Genomic DNA, 24,533 nt, shown 5'->3' with positions numbered 1-24,533 from the left:
TTTGGCTACCTGGGGCACCTGCCAGGCCAGTGAGCATCGCCCAGACAGCAGCAGGCCGGTGGTAACTTGTAGGACCATGGAGGGTGAAGGAGCAGGTACAATGGTGGACATTACTAAAGTGACCCCCGCACTGATGTTCATAGGGGGTGAACTTGGCTGGATGATTGGGGGGGAGCGAGACAGGTGCGGTCACAGTGGTTTGCCCCCGGGAAGTAGTAGATGCTGGAATACCCACAGCCGCAGTGAAACCCATCTGTCCCAATGGCTCACCTGCTGCCCCTACCTTTGCTGCTGCTAAGGTGGCCCCTACCTTTACCCTTATGCTGTTGCCCAAATGCGCCGGGCTGGGGCCAACAGTGCCCGCTTGTAACTGTGACATGAAATTGTTCATAGCGTCCAAGAGTTTAGCCAGATAGTCTCTAGTGGCGTGGTTGCCTTGGGCAGCGAGACCGTCTGTCGGGGCGGGCGGCCCCAGGAGCGGGGGAACAACAGACGGTGCCGTGACCTCCTTGGGGGTTAAAACTGTTCTGCTTCTAGGCAGCGGGTCATGCGTGAAATCCCTGATCGTGGGCTTGCAGACCCGCTTGGGTCTAGAGGGGCCCGCCTCTGCGCTGGGCTGCTGTTCTGGAGGGAATGAATCGCCGACGATCCCAGAGTCTTCCTGTTCAGGGGCGTCCATAATGCTGCTAGCCCATGCCAGGCCTTTAACCTTGGCCATCGCAAGAAAATTCGCCCATTGCGCCTCTTGTGAAGTGCTCGGCATCGAGTCCTCCACCTGGGACGTCTCCGGAAAAAGGGAGGGTGGCACTGGCCGTCCATGCTGACCTCTGCCGTCACAGGGAACACCAATCTGAGGAGAAAATGTTTGAATCAGCATAATGGATTCACTGAGTTGTTCACCTAGGGAGGACCGCTAAGTCTCCTGTTGTTGCAGAGGCTCCGCGAGTCGCGACCCCCCCTTCCCTTATACTTACTTAACGTGTGGTCGGATAAGTGGACGTAGGGTGCAAGTGCGGGAAAATCAGTGTGGTTAGTCCTCTGCGTGCGAGGATGGATAGGGGGCTAGGATGAGAAAACAAATATTTTGCTGAAACCATGGTGTGTGGTTCTTGAACCATCAGTATACTTCCTCATTATGCTTCTGGTACCCTGACTGTGGGCCAGATGCTATCTTCCTTGCTCCCCCCGCCTGCCAACCCCTGACCCATACCTGCTGCTAATCCCCGCTGTTCATCCCTTTATTTGCATTTCCGCCTGCGTCCTTGCCTCAATAGCGATTGACTCTTCGTCCTGCAAATAGATAGACAAATTCTTTAATGCGCTCCGGGCCGAGCCCTACATTAATGACCCATTGACCACTGCTGTGTAGTAGTCGTTGGACCCTGGTCACGTTCCAGTGCGTGCACCGCCCAATCCTTAAATGTGTGAATGCTATAACAAGACACACCCTGGAAGTAAACCAATGTCACCGAGCACATGCAATAATTCCTGCAATCAGTCAATGGGGCTTTTATTTCTCTGACATGCATTCAAGAAATGTTATTAATCCCATGAGACTCTGCTAAAATTCCCTATTATAATTACACTCAGAATGGAGAGCAGCAGCGGGAACATATTTATATAGTGCGAACTCGACACGCAGGTAACGGAGCGCCTCGCATGCGAACCGTATTAACAAACACATTCAGGCACGAGGAGACTAAATGATTTTTCTAGAGTTACAGGAGGTGGAACAACCCCGAGGCTCGAACCCTGGTCTCCAGCACCAACGTCGGCGTTCTAGCAGACGAACCATCTCCCCTCCCACTGACTCGGGGCTCAACCTTGGCCCACCTTTCATTTCTCGAGATATGCCGGAATCAAGCTTTATATATGTGACAGGCAATCCTTATGTGGGGTTCGTATTACCGCTTCCACAAGTATAACCCTCTAATAAATTACATAGAAATCCCGACCCCCCAGTTTTAATATAACTACACTTTAGCTTCTACCTTATTTAGGCAATTTCTGGTACCGACGTTGACGCATTGGGGATTACATATTAATTATACCGATGTAACATGTATGTGAATGCAAAGGTATTGAAACGCTAGCATGAGCTCCAGTTACCTTGCATATTCAGCGCAGCTATCTTAATGTGCCACCAGACCGCTTGGTGGTACTTAGTACCGCCACATAATGCCTAAATATTCGGGCATGGACCAAGGTTGGTACTCGTCCAGTCATCCAACCCCTATAGCCCCCCTGTAGGCGTACCAAGCTGACTGTAACAAGGAGACCCACCCCTGGTGTGCCGTCCCAACTCGACACTCTGCCCCTTAGGCATGGACAGCGCCGCCCTACCTACTGCTTTTACCGTTCGCGTTCCCAGCAGCACTAGTTGGTCCTGACAGGTCTGATGTGACTGAAAACTTGCTGAATTACTGGGAGGAGAGAACCACATGTAAAATCTCAGGGGGGAGGCACCCAACTCAATGGTCTGTGCCCTCCGCAAATTCACTACCCAGAGCACCCCCGCTCCAGTGCGCGCCCGCTGTCCCATGATGCCACCTTTGCGAATATACCTTCGAGTTACACCTATTAGGCGCGACAAAGTGGGGACAGGCACCACACATACCTCCTTCTGAGCTGGGTGCCTCTGGTTTAAGAGCACTGTGCCATCTCAGAACCACATGGGGTAACAGTCTGACTGATGGCGTCATGGAAAGGGGAAAACCTGGCAAGGTACATAAAGAGGCCTCAGGTCTGTTCCCCCAGAGGGCTTACTGTTGGCATGTTTCAAGCGCCAACGCGGTCATGCCGATTGGAGAAAGTTAATACTAAGTCCCGATTGCGGTGCAAATCGGACGCACTGCCAGGGAAGAATCGAATTTGGTAGGGGAAATAAGTGGTTTACCCCGAATCACTAGACGTCGAGACGGGCTTCAATAAAGGATTCGCAATTCCAAACTTGCCTGGGTGGATGCTAGGCCCCCATCTTGTCTCCCAAACAAGCGTAATGCTGCACCAGTAGTCACGCACTGCCAGCGCCGGCGGCAACCAATACGGCTGCCTGGCCGCTTGGTTAAGTCGCCTAGAGAAGGAGGGGGGGGCTGGCTTCCTGCCCACGTGATAGTGAACGTCAGGGAGGGCCGCGCCACTTGTACAGGAACGTGCATGCGCACCGCTTGCCATAGGGTAGGCCGCACGGCATCGGTAGGGCGAGACATGTTGAACAGGTGACCCTGCACGATGGTCGTGACCCAGCCTGACCAGCTCCCTTAAACCTCCTAACCGCAGTCTGGTGCCCCAACCCAACGACCAGACAACCATATGGGGGGGGAGATAACGGCACCTTAAGAGTAACAATGTGCAGGCCATGGACCCAGGACACCTCGCAAGACCGCAGACGGTAGAGGCTTAGGGTGGCCCAAGGAGAACCCTAGGATCCAGGGCCCCCCCCTTGACCTTAGGAAGACGGAAGACCGCCTGCGGACAACTCCTTACAGCACCCCCGTTGAAACCAACCACCCTCCCTGCCTACCCCGCGCAGGTACTCACATGACGATGGCCCTAGGGTCACCCCCCGCTCCTGCAGTAGGTAACTGGTGCACTGGGCACAAAGTAGGCATTAACAGTACCAGTGACTTCTCATGCACCTGTATAAGTGCCAGGGATGATAAAGTGCCCGCGCCTGGGGCAGCGTGGACGAGCTCGAGCTGGGAAATCTCCCGATTTAAGACTCTACGTGACCTGGCTGTACACCGGGACCAGCAGCAGCACACAATTTTTCTGACCTGCCTAGCATCACTAACGCAGCAGCGCTATAACCCGGGTGAACAGGGCCCCCACACGAAACATTCTGCTAATGAACGACGGAGTGCATCAGCAGCCCCTGCTGCGAAGACACCACGTGCATCCCAAAATAAGCCAGAGGAATGCAGCATGCAAAGGAGCCCCCGCCCTCAAGGAAGCAAAACTGGGGGGGCAACACGGGCAAGCTCCTGCAGCCCGGCGACAGCCAGCACCAACTCCCTGGAGGGGAATCCCCCCGCCCCCTATGCACGTAAGGTAACTCGGAAACACGAGAAGATAAGAATTTTGCCCAGAATCACAGAATGCAGAGCGCGTCCCAGAGAGGCATAAATACCGTTCCCTAGGAGGCTTGCATACGGTTCCACACCATCAAGGTTGACAGGCTTAGCCGTTAGGCCATTTCTCTCGGAGCAAGAGAAAAAGGCGGAGGGGGGGTTATGCCCTAGCAACTGGTAAATTCCAAGGGGGCACCACGGGTGGAGCAACCCTGCCGCGGTCGAGAAGGGGGTAGGGCCGGACCGGCTGGGCCAATCGAGGCAGAGGCGGGCCTGCCCCAACCTCCACGCCCTCAAACCTCTCTTCCCGCAACTGCACGGCCTGCCTGGGGACAGCGAAGTTGACGAACTAGAAGAAAGATTAAAACAGATCAATGGGGTTGAGGAAGCACTGAAAAAAATAGAGGAGTCTAATAAAGAACTGGAATCCTTTAGTAATTACCTTAACAAACGTAAAACAGATAAACTGGCTAAAGAAAAAAGGTTTTATACTGAAGAAATGGCCTATCCTTATTTAAATAAAGATTTTTACCAGCAAAATCATTATGTTGATGAGACTAGGACTGCCCCCCAGAGGGTGAATACTTTTTCTGACACATCAGACTCTGAAGGAGAGGGCCCCAATAATTATTATGAATCAGAAGGAGCCTTTAATTCCTGTTCGGGTACCCGACCTCAACAACCTTTTTTATCCAACCGAGGGCCTCGCCGAGGACGCCCCAGAGTAAGATTCCAGGGTCCAGGCAGGGGGAACTTTCAGAAGAATTATCAACAACATCAACAACATCAGCAGCATCAACAACATCAACAACCAGAACCTCAGTTTATCAGGGAGACCCGCAATCGGCAATATTGGGGTCGAGGGATGTGATCCCTATTTTTAATTTGTCAACCACTGTTCTTGATTGCCATAGTGAGACCCTGTTATCTAAGGGTCTTTCATATGTGCCTCATGCACATGTGGATACTTTTGAACTGCACCAAGATATTATTTCCTTTTTCAGAAAGATCAGGTTAAAAAAGTTTTTTCAGATGTATGAGAATCTGAATAGGGATTCCCATGGACAAAGTGAGCTTTCATTGCCTTCCACTTTTAGTCCATCTCTGGACCAATTGGGTCCCGAGGTGGCTGCTTTTGAACTAACAGTACTTCAAAAACTTGAAAAGACACTGAAATTTATTCCAAAACCTCTCTACAATCTTAGTAAGGATGAATCACTGGCTCTTAAAGCATTTTCCAATAACAAAAGCCTTGTATTCAAGGTATGTGACAAAGGTGGAGGTATTGTTGTAGTCGATTCTAATAAGTATGAACAGAACATGATGGCTATGTTAGACGACAATTCTACCTACCTTAGAATCAATTCCAATCCCTCCGCCACCATTTTTAAAAGGATTCAATGTTTGACTAATGAACCTTTGTCAAATGGATTGATTAGTTCAAAGGAACATGACTTTTTAAATTCAAATAAAGGTAAGACAGGTTGTATCTATGGTTTACCCAAGATACACAAAAATTGTATTAATCCTCCTTATAGACCAATTGTGTCAACTATAGGGACTATAACGGAACCTCTATCTAAATTTGTTGATTTTCACCTAAGACCTCATATACCTAAGATTAAATCTTATATTAAAGATACTGGTCATATGATCAATATAGTTGAGAATCTGGATTTTGTGTCTAACAGGGATATCCTAGTTACTATGGATATTGAATCCTTATATAGTAATATCCCTTTAAATGAAGCAATTGTAGCGACCGATTGGTTCATTGACCAACATAACATTGGCTGTCCAAAAAAATTCCTTTTAGATTGTTTATTTATTGTTTTAACAGAAAACATTTTTGAATTTGGAGATTTACTTTATCGTCAAATCAGAGGAGTAAGTATGGGTGCCTCAGTTGCACCATCAATAGCGAATATTTACATGTCTGCTTTTGAAAGTAAGTTTATTGACAATGAGATTGCCCCATTTTTTGAGTCTATTTCCCATTGGTCCAGATACATTGATGACATCTTTTTTATCTGGACCAATGGGAAAGATTCTCTACTTGAGTTCCTTGAATGGATCAACCTGACTGATGTAAATTTAAAGTTTACTGCACAATATAGCACAGATCATGTTGAATTTTTGGATCTCTTGATAAAAAAATCAGAATAATAAATTGCAGGTGGATCTTTACGTGAAACCCACGGCACGTAATACATTGCTTCATTTTAGCAGTTTTCACCCTAGGAGTCAACGACAAAGCATCCCCTTTTCGCAGTTCCTAAGGGTCCGTAGGAACTGCACAAGTCTCAGTGATTATGACAAACAAGCTGCTATTATGAGGAAAAAATTTATGGATAGAGGTTACCCTCATAGATTAGTCAGAGATTCTTACAAAAGAGCACGCTTTTACGACCGCGATGCTTTATTGAGATCAAAAGAACCGAATACGAAAGAACAACTGGTTTGCATAACTAGGCATTCGACTCTCAATGATTGGGTCAAACAGATCATCAATGCCAATTGGCATATTCTTAACTGCAACCCCACTTCTAAAAACAATCTTGCAAAACCTTTGTTCGCACACAAAAGAAACAAAAATATTAAGGATCTTATTGTGCATTCTAGATTTGAAAAGAAAACTGCTTTGTTAGGATGCAGTCAGAGATCCCTTTTGAGCAACCTTCCAGTTCGAGGAACAGTCAAATGCTCATCATGTAAATCTTGTGTGAACATTTTAGAAGGTGAGCACTTTTCACACAATGGCTTTTCCACCAGAGCATGTGAAATTTGGAATTGCAAGACAGCCAACGTAGTATATTTCATCTTATGCCCGTGTGGCCTTGGCTATGTTGGTGAGACTTGTAGATCCATTCAGGTCCGCCTGACAGAACACAGATCGGCCGTGAGAACAGGGAAGCTCACAGCCCCGTTGGTGAAACATTTTGTGGAAAAGAACCATAAACCGGATGATTTCCAATGGCGCGTTTTAGAAAAGATCAGGACACCTGATAGTAAGGGTGGTTGCGCCATTCGCACGAAAAGAGAAGTTTACTGGATTTTTGCTTTTAACACTTTTAAACAAGGACTGAACAGCGAAATTCCTTGGGAGAATGCGATATTTTAATCGCCTCTGAAATTTTGGGTCTCCCGTTTGCCGTTCTTTTGAACTCTCTATAGGTCGTTGAACTTATTGGTCCTCAAAAGTTTGACTTTTAAATTATAGGAATTATTTTATCCTACATGTTGATTTTGTGACATTTGCTATGGCAATAGCATCACCCATTAATTTACTTTATGTTTATCTTAATGATCTACAATGGTTTTCAATTATGGTTTATTTGTCCATAACCTAAATGACAACGTATTGGTTTTGTATCTAGTATGTCTCTAACATATAGACATGCTTATTCGATTATTCTTTTTTATCTTTTTAATTTGTCCATTCTTCTATGATAGTGTTAGCCTTGATACCTTTCATATGTCCGCATTATTCATACTAACCGACGGTTAGGCTTTATAGGTTAGCAGAGAATGATCCAGCAACAACCTTACTTACGTGTTGCTACACCTTTAAGAATACTCAGGTGTCTTTTCACGTGACTTGTATGCACCAGCTATTTAAACATCTTACCGTATGTGTGCTCGTTTGTTACATCCGCATCTTAGCCGTTTGGCGCCAACAACTATCTTTTGTTTGGATGCCGGTTTCTGCTGCAATCCGCCGTAAATAAGGTGAGTTTCCTTCGGCTGGACCGACCCGGTTTAGTTATTATTGGAGTTTCTATTTAGTTAACGGCGTTATTTGAGTGGTCTACGAATCACTTTCATTTTTTTAAAAGTATCTTTTTTAATTTTAGTTTTAATCAGATGGGTCATCGTGTAAGCAGTTAGCCGTCAACAGTTATCCTCTGTTTAGACGCCTTTATACGAGACAAGCGGCCACCAGCCTCGTGAGTGTTTCTAACATTTAGAACGCACTTCTATATGTAACCGATAGAAGGGTGCGTTGTTATCTAGAACCTTGTCGTATTTGATTCATATGTCTTGATGTTGAATATCGCTCTTTATGAGCAAAGTAGCCACTAGTCCGGTGGCTATTTCCAATACTTAGATGCACTTTTTAATATAGTTAACTGAACGGTATTGTCCTGGCTGTAAACTTGCACGTTTATTTTTTTTAAAACTTATTTTTATTGGCATTTCGTTATCTGAACAGTACAGACCATGTAATTAAACACACAAGCAAGAGTGCATGAGATAATGTTCACGGGGAAAGGATACAAACACAAGCATGTGAGTCACCATCATGGGTATCTGCAGAGTCCGTACAGCAGTGTTGCCAAGTAACTGGGGGGATAAAACATAGGGAGGGAGCATCTGGGCGCAAGCACGGGCACAACAAGGAGAGATGGGGGGTCGTGTTAGAGGGGTTCATGACTCATGCTTACAGTGAGGCAAAGCTGCTAGAGGGTGGGAGCCACGGAAGCTAGGTAGTAGTGTGGGCCTGTAGAGCGCCAAAGTACGGCGCTAGCCGTTGGTCAGGGATCATGGGTTCGCAGGGGCGGGGGCAGATGGAGGTGTGGGTGTGGATGGGTCATCTTTGCGCGTTAACTGTTGGAATTGATGTAGTAGCATGGCCCATTCCATGGAAATGGGGTGTTTACGGGCACCTTTAGCCTCCTCTTTACGCAGGGCGTCTTCTTCCGCCGCCGCCCATTTGCAAACTGCCCCTGTCCATGCTGCTATGGGAGGGCCCTCTGATGATCGCCAGTGCATAGCTATACACCTTTTTGCTAGCAATAACACTAGGGATACGAAACGCCTGTGCGCCATGAACTGTTTCGGAATATGGAAAAAGCCCAATGCGCTGGATTCCCAGGTGGCCAGGGTTGTGAAACTCGTGAGGTCTTTCAGTGTGTTGTGTACCGTCTGCCACAGGGGTGGAGGTCCGGGCAGCTCCAGAACATGTGACGGAAATCTGCATCTGGGGAGTGGCATCTGGGGCAGAGGAATTGTGTAGTGGGGTAAAATTTCTGCAGCCGCGCTGGCGTCAGATACGCCCTGTGTAATATGTAATATTGGATATTTTTTAAACGGGCGTTTCTAGACGTACGTTTTGGGGCTTCAAGCGCTTTGACCCATTCCGAGTCATGCAGTGGGCGACCGATGTCTTCTTCCCATGTGGCATGCAGGGACACCAGGGGAGTATACGAGAGTTCTCGTATCGCCTTGTATAGCCAGGTGACCAAGTGGCGTCCTACACCCATGCGTAGGTTCTCGTGTATTACCGGGTGCGTGTCTGGTTCGCCGGTCTGGAGATTGTGGTAAGGACGGAAACCTTCGATGAGCTGGCGATATCGGAGGAATTGACCCGAGGGGAGTTCGAATTCGGCGATTAGTCGGTCGAATGATTTCATCTGACCCTCCTCGAAGAGCGACTCCATATCTGTAATACCGCACTGCGTCCACTCAACAAGCATGGAGGCTGGGAAGTATGAATCCTACCTGGGCCAGCCGACCAGCGGGAGCAATGGGGAATATGGGGTCGTCCCGGGGGAAAGCCGGTGAACCCGGAGCATACATTGACGCGCTACCGTGACTTGTAGGGGATATGTGCGCCGTGGCTTAGTGCCCGGGAGAAGGAGTCGGGTGAGCTCCGGTGTTGTGGTCTTACCCGTTGAGGTGCATGCCTCTTGGGTATATCGGTCCGCGGTCCAGTACGACAACCATTGGAGCTGCGCCGCCAGAAAGTAGGACTCAAAGGAAGGGACTCCGAGGCCTCCCTGAGTGGTGGGGAGCTGGAGGGTTTTCAGGGCCACTCTGTGCCGACCCGAACCCCAGATCAGGGTGCCGAGAGGGGGGTTGAGGTCCTGAAAGAAAGACCGAGGTGGAACCACTGGCAGGTTGGTAAAATGATATGATATAGGAGCCGGGGGAGCATTATCATTTTAGCCAGCGCAATACACCCTATCGGGGCCAGTGGAAGCTTGGTCCAGAAAGCAACCGTCGGTCGAAGGCTCGCAAGTGCCCTGCAGTGATTGCCCCCGAAGATGTCAGCAGGAGAATGGTAAAGGCGGACCCCTAGCTATCGGGGAGCTACTGTGGACCATGAGATCCTTTGTGTCCCCAGCCATGTGTCACGGGGTGGTAGGTCCGGGTGGAAGGGGTATATCGTGGACTTGTCCCAATTCACTCGGAGGCCCGAGGCATCCGCAAATTCGGTGAGTGCCGTCCATATGGGGGTGAGATCGGCTGTGATATCCCGGACATAGATGAGGAGATCATCTGCGTACATTGAGACGCAATGCGTGACTCCCGCTAGTGGGATGCCCCAGTGTAGAACCTCCTGGCGTAACCTGATTGCCAACGGTTCGACTGCCAGGGTGCCGGCTTTGAAGCACCGATGGATAGAGCGGCGCTTCACTCTTCTCCTGAACTGCTGCCAGGTGGGGTGAGGTCTTCACTTCTTACAAGCCATGTGAACGACATAGCTGTAAGAAACAAGACAAGAAGCTTCACCTAGGAACTGCAGGTGACCTTAGTACTTGTCTGTGAACTGTGTTTCTTAGCTTTCACTTATTATTATTTCTTTTATACATGCAGTAGCATGTCTTTGTTGTAAGGTCCTGAAGAAAGCAAGGACGCCTTTGTCCATATATTGCTGAAACATGTTGACCTGGTTCCACCTCTAGACAGCGCATTTCTTAAACTGTCTGAACAAAAGATTTTTAATATTGGCGGAGTGAGTATCACTTGAATAAATACTGTTCTATACTCCCTCATCCAATTTTATACACTTTGCTTATATGTTTTTTTGCACATCACTTGTTTTGCACTGCACTCCTCCAGTCACACCGCACTCCACCACTTATTGGTTTTGAGAAGTGGTATACCATACTACTGCTCTTTCAGTAGAAGAGATCTATCCCACATCTTGGTCTCTTTCCGCTTGATAAAGAATACATCTATGTGGATGGTTTTGGAAGACTCCCAAATGATGAAGGGCGGTTCCGAGTGGTGACTGATGGGTATCTCTGGCCTATCCAACAGGATGTCACTGAATACCGTTGTCATAGGTTAGTACAGGGGCCTTTTGTTGTCTGTTTGAGTTTTGCACACCACAAACCCTCTTTTGTTTTTCAGACCCTCTGGTACTCTTTTGTTGTTCTGTATCTTTGGGGCTGTTCCCAGAGCTTGGTCTTCAAACATTACCCCGGGTCCTACTTTACCTTTGTGTTGTTGTTGAGCAAGATTAGACCACATGATTTATAATTATCGTTAGATTTCCAGTTGGCCTGTAATTATATATATAAAAAAATCAAGAAGTTTATAGGGCGATTTTAAACATGGTTTTTTCCAATGTTCATCATTTTTGAGTAGTTAATTGCTTGAGGGACCTTGATAGTATTTTTTCTAATCTTTGAGGTTTTCCATTGGTTTTCTGTTCACACTGTCAGACTGTATAATGGAAATGTAGAATGTTACTCTGTTTAAGTAAGTCCCTGACCACTTGTATTTGGACTAATATTTCTCCTTCTACTATATTAATTGGTAATGTGGCTGCTCCAATATGGTGTTATATCCTTTGTTGGATCATATGTATAATATACCTGCATTAGAAAAATGTACGGAAAGGTTGCCTACTAAGGTGGTTTCTTAGTTAAAGGACATGTACATTTATGAAATGTAATTTGTTTTTAATTGGCTAAATATAATTTGTGAGAATGAAGCTTTATTTGTTTTTCTATATTTTTTTCTATATTTCAGAACTGTTTGTGGCTCCTGAAGAAGGCGTTTTTCTAACACCGAAACGCGGTCGAGTTATTAACTGCCACTTTTTGAAAAATTAATTATATTGTCAGATCCTCGTTTGCTTCCTGGGTTCGATGCGATGCACAAAGGGGTCCACCTCCCGACGTCCCCCACTCTGGAATATACAGAGTAAGGAGTCAATCAGGTGAGGGAAAAAAGGGAAGAGAATGAGCCGGAACCGTTGGGAGGAGGGATTCCTAAAAAGAAGAACACAGGGTAAATACACAGGTAAAACAGTCTACACTCAAATTATCTCGCTAGTACTATACTAATACCTGGGGCTGTACTGCAACCGACCAGAACCAAGACTATTCTTCCCGGAGATACTTCTCTCCAAGATCAATAAACGATAATCTATAACACAAGAGAACAAACCACATTACTCTCATGAGCATATCGGTCAACCAACCAACCCTCAGTGAATATCATACATACCATAAACAACCATTCACTGCTACCAAAGATATCAATCCAAACAAACTAAGGAATCTTCATGAATATGTATGAACGAAACCCAGAAGAAATAGGATAGCAGTATTCCAGGTTTCACCCAGCGTAAGTCACAAAATAATAAACTCAATGTCCATTAGACTTCAGACGAGCAAATACTCCCAGCGCCCGACAATAGCGCGAGTTATCCAAGTATTTAATCCCTCAAATAAATCCAAGATATGAAACAGCCCTTGTCTCATATCCGATAGTCAAAGTCATTAGAAAAAGAAGATAGCACCTACCTGTGCTTGTAAGTGCTCAGACGTTCTCGGCTCCACGCAGCAGAATGCAGGAAAGAAGATCAGGAAACCAATGTTTGTTTCCTTTCCAGAACAAGTACCCCAGGGAGTCGGTTCCGCTCTCAAAACGCTTCCTTCAGCGTGAGAGGCACCAGGAGGGGTCCTAGGAAGATACAAACAGCGCGGCTCTGGAACGAGAGTCCTAGCGCTGTTTACCATTCAGCCTGCATGAGCGAGACGCCGCTTCCAGCAACAAACAACACAGTCTCTCAGCAAGGCTGCACACAGGGACAGAACCAAACAGAATCCAAAAACAAAATCAGGAACAAATCCAAGGCGACGTGGAAGGTAGGTGAAACAAACCAGCAAGACTTCCAAACAAGATAGGATTACGTGCACAGGAGGTGCGCCCAGGATGACCTATATAAGTTAAGCTCCTACCATGATGTTGAGCATGCTGGGAGATGTAGTCCACTACTAGGTAGGCGCCGGGATCACCTCCTGACAGTATGTCCCCCTCCCAAGCGCCTCCTAGATCCAGGCTTATCCGGATGGGCAGCGTGGAACACCCGCACAGCCCGAGGAGCATGGACATTTGCGGATAGCTCCCAGGAATCGTCCTCCGCCGAATAGCCCTTCCAGGCAATGAGGTACCACAACTTTCCCCACCGGTATTTGGAGTCCAGAATTCTCCTCACCTCGAACTCCAATTGACCATCACGAACCACCGGAGGCACAGCCGCCCTCTTGGTTCGCCCAGCCGGCTTCAACAAGCTACAGTGGAAAACCGGATGAATCCGCAGGGAAGCAGGCAACTTCAGCTTGTAGGCGACAGACCCCACAGGACGACTCACCTCATAAGGACCAATGAACCTGGGATGAAACATGCTGCGAAAACGAAAACGAATGTTCCTGGTGGACATCCACACTCGATCTCCCACAGCATAAGTGGGACCCTCCTGACGACGGCGATCAGCCCAGGTCTTATACTGGATCTTAGCTCGGACAAGATTCCCTCGAATCTTTCGATGCACCTCCAACAGAGTTTTCAGTCGGGACGCTACGGCAGGTTGATCCATAACATCACCAGGTATAGACAAGGGCAGAACCTGAGCATGGTATCCATGATTGGCTCTGAAAGGTGACTCCTTGATAGAACTGTGCCAGGCGTTGTTATACGACAGTTCAGCCAACCATAACAGTGAAACCCAGGACTCACTGGCCTCTTTCGCATAACACCTCAGATAGGACTTTAGCGTTTGATTCAGCCTCTCCGTCTGACCATCCGTCTGCGGATGAAAGCTAGTCGATGTTGCTGCTTCGATCTTGAGTGCCTGCACCAGGACTTCCAAAAACGAGCGATGAACTGCGGTCCCCTGTCCGAGATGATAACCCTGGGGAGTCCATGCAGTCTGATCACATGGGTCAACAATAGTTGTGTGGTCTGACCAGCGGTGGGAAGGTTCTTGCAAGGGACGAAATGGCCCATTTTGGTGAGGCTGTCTACCACAACCATGATGGCATCACAACCCTGATCCTGGGGTAGACCCACAACAAAGTCCATGCTTATGGTGTGCCACGGCTGTGCTGGAGTTGGCATGGTTACCAATTTGCCTTTAGCTTTGATGTGCTCATTCTTTGCTCTTGCACATACCTCACATTGTTTGATCCAGAGACCAACGTCCTTATCCATATGTTCCCACCAGAACTGTCTTCGTATCAGGCTGAGCGTTTTGGTACAGCCCGAATGACCGGCCAGAACAGAGTCATGACACCAATTGAAAGCCTGAAGACGAAGTGCCAAAGATGGCAAATACAGTCTGTTTTGATAGAAAGGGATTCCATGCTTCAGTGTTCTGTGAGGATCCTGGCTTGCCCAGGTCTTCCAGCTGTCCTCATCCTGATGCTTCTGAACCTTGTCCAAGAAGTTCTCAATAGTGATGCCACATAACACTTTCTCAGGAGAAATGATGGTTTCAGGATTGCTTTGTTTGACATCGTGGAGGTCTTCTTGTCTTGACAAAGAATCGGCTTTCCGATTATCAGACCCTGGTCTAAACGTGACTACAAAATCGAACTCAGCAAAAAACATCATCCATCTCATTTGACGTTGGGAGAGGTGCCTGGCTGTTTTCATATATAGCAGGTTCCGATGATCGGTGTACACAGTGATCGGGTGTCTTGCTCCCCAGAGATAATGTCTCCACTCCTGAAACGCCTTTTTTATGGCCAACAATTCTTTCTCCGCCACCGTGTAATTGAGCTCAGCAGAACTCAATTTCCTCGATAAAAAGGCTATGGGATGCAGTTGTCCTGTGTGACGATCACGTTGAGAGAGAACTGCCCCCAATGCTATGTCAGAGGCATCCGCCTCTACAATGTAAGGCACATCACTTTGGGGATGATGCAGTATGGGTGCTGTGGTAAAGGCTCGTTTGAGATACAGGAAGGCGTTCATGGCCTCCCCGGTCCAACAAAAAGGGTTCCCTTTCCTCAACAACCGTGTTAAGGGAGATTCCAGCTGGGAGCAATGAATCTTCTGTAGTAATTAGAGAACCCCAGGAAACACTGCACATCCCTCACATTCTTGGGGGTCGGCCATTCCTGTACAGCCAACACCTTCCTGTCAGACATGCTCAACCCTGATGGACTTAGAATCACACCCAAAAATTCAACCTCATGCACATGAAACTCACACTTGGTCAGTTTGCAAAACAAACCATTTTCCAGCAATCTTTGTAATATGAGTTACACATGTCGAACATGCACTTCCGGACTGTTTGAGTAAATCAGAATGTCGTCTATGTACACAACCACGAATTTGTCTACAAAATCCTTCAGGACGTCATTCACGAAAAACTGAAACGCCGCAGGGGCGTTACATAGCCTAAACAGCATTACAAGATACTCAAACAGTCCGTAGCGTGTTTTAAAAGCCGTCTTCCACTCATCCCCCTCTCTCATCCTTACAAGGTGGTAGGCCCCTCTCAAGTCAAGTCAGGTGTAAATGACTGCCTCCCGCACCTGATCTAGCAAAACAGGGATGAGTGGAAGAGGGTATCTGTTTCTGACAGTGTTCTTGTTCAGTACTCTGAAGTCAATACAGGTCCTCAAGTCCCCATTGGCTTTCTTTATAAAAAATAAAGGGGAAGCCGCCGGAGAACGGGATGGTCGAATGAACCCTATTCTAACATAATGCTCTAAATATTCTTGTAGATGTTGTGTTTCAGGTTCGGAGAGAGCATATACCCGACAGGAAGGCAACACCGCCCCAGGTATGAGGTCTATTTGACAATCATACCTGCGGTGTGGTGGAAGAGACTCCGCCTTACTCTCACTGAACACCTAACTGAACTGGACATACTCTGATGGAAACTTTATGTCTTTTTCAGCCGCAGTCGCTATCTGATAACTATGGGACAACGCCAAAGCACGTGTAACAGACGACTGATTGCATGTGTTCTTACATGTCTCAGAATCAAAACATACGCTCTTCTCCTTCCAATCAACTGTGGGATTATGATACCACAACCACGGCATACCCAAGATAATTTCATACTGTGGTGTCTCTATGATATTCAATGTGAGTCTTTCAACATGGTTCGACTGTTCCCCCTGTCTGATCAACTCCAATTCCTCTGTCATCTCCGTGATAGGGCCTGATTTCAAGGGTTTCCCATCCACAGCCAGTACCATTTCTGGTGTTTCTCTGGGGATACGCTTTAATTCCAATCTCTGAACCAACCCACTGTCGATGAAATTCCCCGTGGCCCCAGAATCCACCATAACCCCCACTTGATGTGTCTGGAACCTGTCCTGGAGAAGCATGGGAAGAACTATATGTGTTACCGCAGTGGCTTCCGTGCTTCCCGCCAAAGACGGCAATTGCAACCCTGGAGAAGAGATTCCAATAGAGGGGGGTCTTCTCTGTTGTTCCAACGACTCCTTAGGGTCTTGAAACGAAATAGGCACGGTAGCACCCGCTACCTTCTTGATAAAACCAAACTTGCCAGTTCTTTTGGGCTTCGTGGGGCAGTCCTTCACGTAGTGGCCTTTCTTCCCACAGTACATGCATAAAACCAGGGTTCTACGATTTTCTCTCTCTGTTCTAGACAAAGGAGCCCTGATAGCACCCACCTCCATGGGTTCTGAATGGGATTCCGATGAAGAAACTCTACCTTTGTTTCCCTTCTCTGTTCTTTCGGTAGGAGCGTACGACCTTTCCCCCCGCCTTTCTGCTAACCTGTGATCCAAGCGGAGCGTGAGATTCATTAAATCCGTACAAGTCGTAGGTTGTGGATCAATCTGAGCAAGGACATCTTTCATCTCATCGCTCAAAACCTGATAGTTTTGGCAATCTGGGTGGCCTCGGATCCAGGCTGTATAGCTTCACAATATACCGTGGATTCGGAAGACATACTGGCTGTTCTTCTCGAATGGCCGGGATCTCATAAATTACTTGTAATAAATGTCTATTCCAGGCCAGTTTCCATGGCTGCCACCTCCAAAACCATTGAGGCACTGTCTTGCCTCTTAGAAACCATCCCAGAAGGCATACCATACCTAGTAGGGGGAGACTTTAACTCGCATTTTGAACCGCTACCTGGCTTACGTGATGGACCCTCCCTAGAGGAGGATGCAAGTTGGCAGGTTCCTCCAACAGAGGCTCCCCCTCCCAGAGCATGGACACCACTAGCCGTACAGATAAACACGCTAACTCTCACTTACGGTTTGAGAGCCTGTAACGGTCGCATCGGGTCTGACATCCCGAGCAAATGTACGTACAATAAAATCAGGAGGGAATCTAGATTAGATTACTTTCTGGTACAGTTGCATGCCTGGAAAAGGGTGGTGGATTTCAGAGTAACACCTAGAGAGGACAGTGATCACAATGCTCTAGAACTAGACTATGACATCCCCTGTATGGAGGAGAGGGTGTCAAACGAACATAAGCCCAGAGAGGGACACCTCCTAGATAACAATAGGAGGAGGATAAGATGGGAAAACCTTGCTTCCAGCGTAGATAAGATAGCTACCCTCTACGCTGGGATTATCCCAATCCTAGAGGAGGCTTTTGACTCATGGAACCCAGATTCCACGAAGGAAATTAGCGAGGATCTTGCACAGGTACACGAGCACCTAATTAAAAAGCTTGAGGCTGACCTCTTCTGCACCAGACCTCCTAGAACTCAGGGATCGCATAAAGGCACTTGGTTTAACACCTCATGTCGAGATGCAAAACGCGACAAGTTATCTATTATAAAAGCAGAGGCCCGAGGGAAGAGATCCGCACCAGAAGGAGGGCTTATAAAATACTTATAGCCAACGCCAAGATAGAGTGGGATGTGCAGCACTGGGAGAATCTTTCGGAGTCCTTAGCAATAAGAGACTCCCGTAAATTCTGGAGAATAATTAACCACGGCTGTGGAGATCTTCCCCCGGCAATTGAACCAAACATTGCCGCAAGTGTTTGGCAAAAACACTTCCAGCTGTTATATTTGTTAGAGGATGGTGGGACAGAACCATCTCCACCCATCATTTCTGATAAACAGGCCTCTGATCCCTTTACTGTAAAAGAGATTAGGATGGCGATAGCAGGGCTGTCCTCGGGAAAGGCACCAGGCCTGGATGGGGTGCCGGGCGACCTATTCAAGCAGGAACCAGGAATCTGGGCACCCTACCTCCTAGTGTTATTTAATGCGGTGCTGGGGGGAATGAAAATACCAGATACTTGGCTGGGGGCGGAGGTGGTCCCGATTTTTAAAAAGGGGTCGCCCCTGCTCCCAGTCAATTACCGCCCAATCAGCCTCATTGATGTCTCCCAGAAGTTATTTGGCAGATTAATACTTAACAGGCTGCAATGTTGGATAGAGGAGACTGATATCTTAAGCCCTCTCCAGGCGGGATTTAGAAAAGGAGTCTCCACAGTCGACCAAATACTCAGACTGAATATTATTTACTGGAAGACGGTACTTATCGAAGGCGGGACACTGTACGCGGTCTTTGTGGACCTTCGTGCCGCCTTCGATTTGGTCCCGCGGGCCAAACTGTGGGAGGTGCTGGCTGAGTTGGGTGTCCCAGGAGATATTCTCCATATCTTAATCAGATTGCATACTGACAACTATGCCAGAGTTAGATATGGAAAGGGGGGCAGGCTGACGGACAGGTTCCCCGTTCGCAGAGGGGTAAGGCAGGGTTGCGTATTGGCGCCGACCCTGTTTTGCCTATTTGTGAACGGGGTGACAGAGTACTTGAACAGGATCCCTAATATCGATGCGCCACAATTGAACAGCAGCAGGGTGCCAGCGATCATGTTCGCGGACGACACCCTGCTGCTGTCAAAAACGCCAATGGGGCTTCAGAGGGTCCTGAATGGGTTTTTGGGGTTCTGTAACGAAAGGGGTCTGGAAATAAACCCCTCAAAAACAAAATTCATGATTCTCAACCCCAAACCCAAAAACTGCCCAAATGCTCGCTTAGGAACTACAACCCTGGAAAGGGTTTATGCAATAGAATACCTTGGCATAACCCTTAACCAGAACCTGACATGGCTGCTACACAAAACAAAAGCAACCACAAAATTAGTTCAGAGGGCAGGCGCCATTACAAGAATTGCTAAAAAATCTCCTCTTCGTCCATTGGTACCTGCCATCCATATCTACAAAGTTCAAGCCCGGGGGGGCATTATGTATGGGGGTGAGCTCTGGGGACACATTCCGTTATATACCATACAGGTTGCAGAAAATAACTTCATAAGACAATTAGCTGCACTTCCCCCGAGTACTCCGCTTCTCCCCCTAAGAATGGACCTGGCATTACGACCAATTACTGAGGAATTGGGCCTTAAACCCCTGACCTACTGGAGGCACTTGTGGAGTAGTCAGGATCTGGTAAACTACAGAAATGAACTGCAGGAACTTCTAAGATCAACCTACGCCACCAAAATCCCCTGGATAAAGTACATCAGGGACATGTGCACGACCCTTGGAGTCCCAGAGCTATGGTCTGAGCCGGAAATTGTGTCTGCAAGGCTTTCTAGAAAAGCACTTTCAAATTTATTCTATAGCGTTATGCTCCAGAAATCTTTGAATTCCACCCGGGAAGGATCCCTAACCGACACATTCATCAAGGTAAAAGACTCATATAGTCATGAACACGTACTAGATGGCATGACACCTGTGTTCGCACGGAAGATCTACATGCAATGGAGGTATGGATCTCTCCCCTTGAGGTCCCTTACTAAATCCTGGGCCGGTCATCTGGATTCAGGGGTGTGTCCAGCCTGCAACTACAAACTGGAAAGTGATCTTCACGTGGTCCTGTTCTGTAGAGCCTATAGCAGAATTAGGGGTTATTGGTTGGTCCCTCATTTAAAGAACTTGGGCTTCCGAACATATGCTCCGGCTTACAGAGTGCTTAAGACAGACCTATCGGCACCAACAGTGTTTGTAATGGCAAAATTTTTTACGGCAATGTGGCGATTACGCACAAAAATAATTAAGGACACCATAGCTGCGTGAATACCTTTTTCTAATTGTCCTGCACATTAGTTTTGATATCGTTTCGTCCTCTTTTTAAGTAAAGTGTTATTTTAGTAAGCAGACTCCAACTATGAGTTTGGGGAATTGTTTTTAAAAAGTATAGCACATTCTATAATGTTTTTAACAGCTTAATGATGAAAATCAATTTGTACATCTTTTATGATCTTTTATGATCGAAATAAAGATTATTTGAGTTGAGTTGATAGTATAAAGACATCCTCTTGTCTTCAGGCCATGCTGTCTCAGCTATCAAGCGATTGAATTTGGTTAGATAAGCCACCAAATCCTGTTTCCCCTGTCTAAGTTGTAACAATTCCCGATCAGCAGATAACGTTGTGGCTCTCCTGTCAAAAACCCTTTCGAACTCACGTCGAAAGGAGTCCCAATCCGTGAGAAGAGAGTCGTCATATTTGACTAGCGGGACCGCCCAATTGGCAGCATCGCCAATCATATATGATATCGCAAAAGCGACCCTGGAATGATTAGTGGGGAAAGAGGCTGGCTTACACGAAAAGTGCAGCAGGATTTGCGTTAGAAAAGTTTGGACCTTCAAAGGATCCCCTGAAAACCGCTCCGGACTAGCCAGAGGAATTGGAGGTGGTACATTCACTTGAATTTGAGACGTTGCAGGTGAGGCATCGAAAGGGTTACGTGACTGTCTATCTACTCTTTCTCTAAGAGCTGCTGTCTCTGCCTTAGAGGCAGCCAGTTCCTGTTCAGACCCTCCAGCTTATCGCGATTTCGCGATTTGCAAAAAAATCGCGAAATCGGCCGATCTGTGGAAGTACCGCGATATTTGGGCAAAAGCCTGCGAAATTTGCCGTTTCCGCCTTAGATTTCGCAGCGAGAAGGAGCGAGGAGGTCGAGGGGGGTCTGACTAGGTCGCAAAGATGCATCACATGATCGCGTGGTGCACCACGGCAGGCTCTCAGGCAGGCATGAGGTACGGTAGTGATTTAACTGTGAGCAAGGGTTTTAACTGCACCCTCTTCTGCAGCCGGATATTAGGGGGCCTGATGGAGGATTCTTAATAATGCTGCGGGTGATAATGAACGCGGCTGCTCGTCTCGCCTGCTGGGAGCAGACAAAGCCTTTGTTGGCCCAACAGGCGAGCTTCCGGCTCCGAGCAGCGCGTCTACGTCCAGGTTGTAATGGAAGCGCCTAAATAAACCCAGGATGGCTTCGAACGGCAGAACATCTGCTTTTGGGTTTTTTTCCATTTCAGAAGCGAGGCAATCGGAGGAGTGATATTGGGAGCTCATTTGTAAGGGGTGGCAAATGAGGCGGGAAACATTAAGCATTGGCAAGCAGTTTGTAGCACCCGGGGGAGGGATAGGCAGTAGTTGTCATATGGAAAGGGGGGGGGTGGTTACGAGATACAAAACAGGGAGAGGTGAGGAGTGAGAATGGAGGGAGAGACACAGGAAAGAGAAACAAGAAGAGGGGGTGAGTTACAGAGCGGGGTGTGGAGGGGAGAGGGGAAGAGAAGGAAGCGAGGATAAAGAGAGAGGGTATGAGCTACAAAATGGGAGAGGGCGAAGTGAGGGGAAAGAGTGGAGGGAGAGAGGAAAGGGAAACAGAGAGAGCGGGAGAGGGGGTGAGAATGAGAGGAGGGAGAGGATGGGTGAGGGGAACAAGGGGAATCGAGGAGAAAGAGAGAGAGAGGGTAAGAGATACAGAGCTAGGGGGTAGTGAGGAAAGGGAGAGTGGAGGGAGAGAAAGAGGAAACGGAATCAGAGAGAGGGAGAGAGAGAAAGGAAAAAGAAACAGAAGGAGATGGGGTGCGACATATGGAGGACGGGGTGAGGAGAAAGAAGGGAAGAGAGGAAAGAGAATCAGAGAGCGAGAGAGTGATGTGAGAAAGAGAGGGAGGGATAGAGGTGAATGAGGGAGAGAGAGGGAAAGAAAGGGCAGTGAGAAAGATCAGTGAGAGTGAGAAGGAGAGAGGTCAGTGAGGGACAGGGTAAGGAGAGAGAGAAAAAAGGAGTGGGAGAGAAAGCGAGAGAGATAATTGGGAAAGAGAGGTGGGAGAGCAGTGAGAGAGAAGCAGGAGATAAGCACAACCGAGGTGAAGGTAAGGCAGGGGAAGGAAAGAGGATAAGGAGGAGAGAGGAGTTGGAAAATGGGGAGAGCGAAGAAGCAAAGAGAAGGTGTGGGTGATAGGAAGGGGACATGAAGGAAAGAGAGGCGGGCGAGAGAGGAGGAGAGTGTGGAGGGAGGGGAGAAATAGGGTGATAAGAAAGAGATAGAGAAAAGCGAAAGAGGGAGACAGACAGAAATGTGGGAGAGAGAATGGAGAGAGAGTTCAGGGAGAAAGAGAGGAAGAGACCGGTCGAAGATGAGTGAGTGAGGAAACAGAAGGGGAAGAGAGAAGAGGGCACGAGAGCGGGTAGAAAGGAGAGAGATGGTAGAAGATGTGTGTGGGGGTGTGTGCGTGTGCTTCATGTTGTTAAATAACAAAAAAAGTAAGATATTTGTGTTTGTTGTAGGAAAAATGGCCACATAAAATGCCGCAAAATTGCCGCTAAATTTCCATATTTGTGCCGCTAAATTTCCATTTTTGTGCCGATAAATTTGCTAATTCATGCCGCGATATCCTGGGGGGTCTGCCTGTTGAACTAACACTAAGGCCTGCAGAACGTCATCTAAAGACGCCATTTGTGCATCACATACTAAACCCACAAAGCGGTGTATCGTGGGCGCGTAATTCTGTCAGATCCTCGTTTGCTTCCTGGGTTCGATGCGATGCACAAAGGGGTCCACCTCCCGACGTCCCCCACTCTGAATATACAGAGTAAGGAGGCAATCAGGTGAGGGAAAAAAGAGAAGAGAATGAGCCGGAACCGTTGGGAGGAGGGATACCTAAAAAGAAGAACACAGGGTAAATACACAGGTAAAACAGTCTACACTCAAATTGTCTCGCTAGTACTATACTAATACCTGGGGCTGTACTGCAACCGACCAGAACCAAGACTATTCTTCCCGGAGATACTTCTCTCCAAGATCAATAGACGATAATCTATAACACAAGAGAACAAACCACATTACTCTCATGAGCATACCGGTCAACCAACCAACCCTCAGTGAATATCATACATACCATAAACAACCATTCACTGCTACCAAAGATATCAATCCAAACAAACTAAGGAATCTTCATGAATATGTATGAACGAAACCCAGAAGAAATAGGATAGCAGTATTCCAGGATTCACCCAGCGTAAGTCACAAAATAATAAACTCAATGTCCATTAGACTTCAGACGAGCAAATACTCCCAGCGCCCGACAATAGCGCGAGTTATCCAAGTATTTAATCCCTCAAATAAATCCAAGATATGAAACAGCCCTTGTCTCATATCCGATAGTCAAAGTCATTAGAAAAAGAAGATAGCGCCTACCTGCGCTTGTAACTGCTCAGACGTTCTCGGCTCCACGCAGCAGAATGCGGGAAAGAAGATCAGGAAACCAATGTTTGTTTCCTTTCCAGAACAAGTACCCCAGGGAGTCGGTTCCGCTCTCAAAACGCTTCCTTCAGCGTGAGAGGAACCAGGAGGGGTCCTAGGAAGATACAAACAGCGCGGCTCTGGAACGAGAGTCCTAGCGCCTTTTACCATTCAGCCTGCATGAGCGAGACGCCGCTTCCAGCAACAAACAACACCGTCTCTCAGCAAGGCTGCACACAGGGACAGAACCAAACAGAATCCAAAAACGAAATCAGGAACAAATCCAAGGCGACGTGGAAGGAGGTGAAACAAACCAGCAAGACTTCCAAACAAGACAGGATTACGCGCACAGGAGGTGCGCCCAGGATGACCTATATAAGTTAAGTTCTATGCTGGGAGATGTAGTCCACTACTAGGTAGGCGCCGGGATCACCTCCTGACACATATGCTTTTAAGTTGTTCTTTTGTCTAATTTTTGTTTTATACTATAATGATTTTTACCTTTATTGTGTAATTATTAGTATGTATTCTGTTTTCATGAATCATAATTGTGACCTAAATGTACATTAAAATACAAGTTTTTAATAGTGTGTATCTGTATGTCCTCCTTCATTGCAACCTTTTTTCTATTTTTTCTATTTTATTGTTATTATTGCCTAGGAATGTTATATGAAAACTGCCTGGGGACAGCGGCATGGGGCAGCAGGGCGCCGGGGGGGGGGACATGGCCTCGAGGACCCCCGGACCAAGGAAGGGGCCCGGAGGGAACCCTGTCCACCGGGACCCAGCGGAGCAGCCTGGCTCGAAGAAGCTCGCACACATTTCGCGGACTCCACAGAGGGACCCCGAGCCCAGGTTACACCACAGCCGAGCAGGTATGGGCGCCACTTTGCTTGAAAGCGACCGCCATCTCTAATCGTAAACACATCTGGGCAGTT

The 24,533-nt window shown here is 47.5% G+C and overlaps 1 protein-coding gene across 1 annotated transcript in view; it reads right to left on the bottom strand.

The window, feature by feature from the left end:
* LOC144767071 (uncharacterized) overlaps positions 1-24,533 on the bottom strand; it is a 283,820-nt gene that overhangs the window by 258,810 nt on the left and 477 nt on the right. The window lies entirely within an intron of this gene.

The sequence above is a fragment of the Lissotriton helveticus genome, chromosome 7, assembly GCF_964261635.1.
Source record: "Lissotriton helveticus chromosome 7, aLisHel1.1, whole genome shotgun sequence".
In the NCBI taxonomy this organism is placed as follows: Eukaryota; Metazoa; Chordata; class Amphibia; order Caudata; family Salamandridae; genus Lissotriton; species Lissotriton helveticus.
Note: the sequence above shows the minus strand (reverse complement) of the source record. Positions and strands in the feature narration are given on the sequence as shown.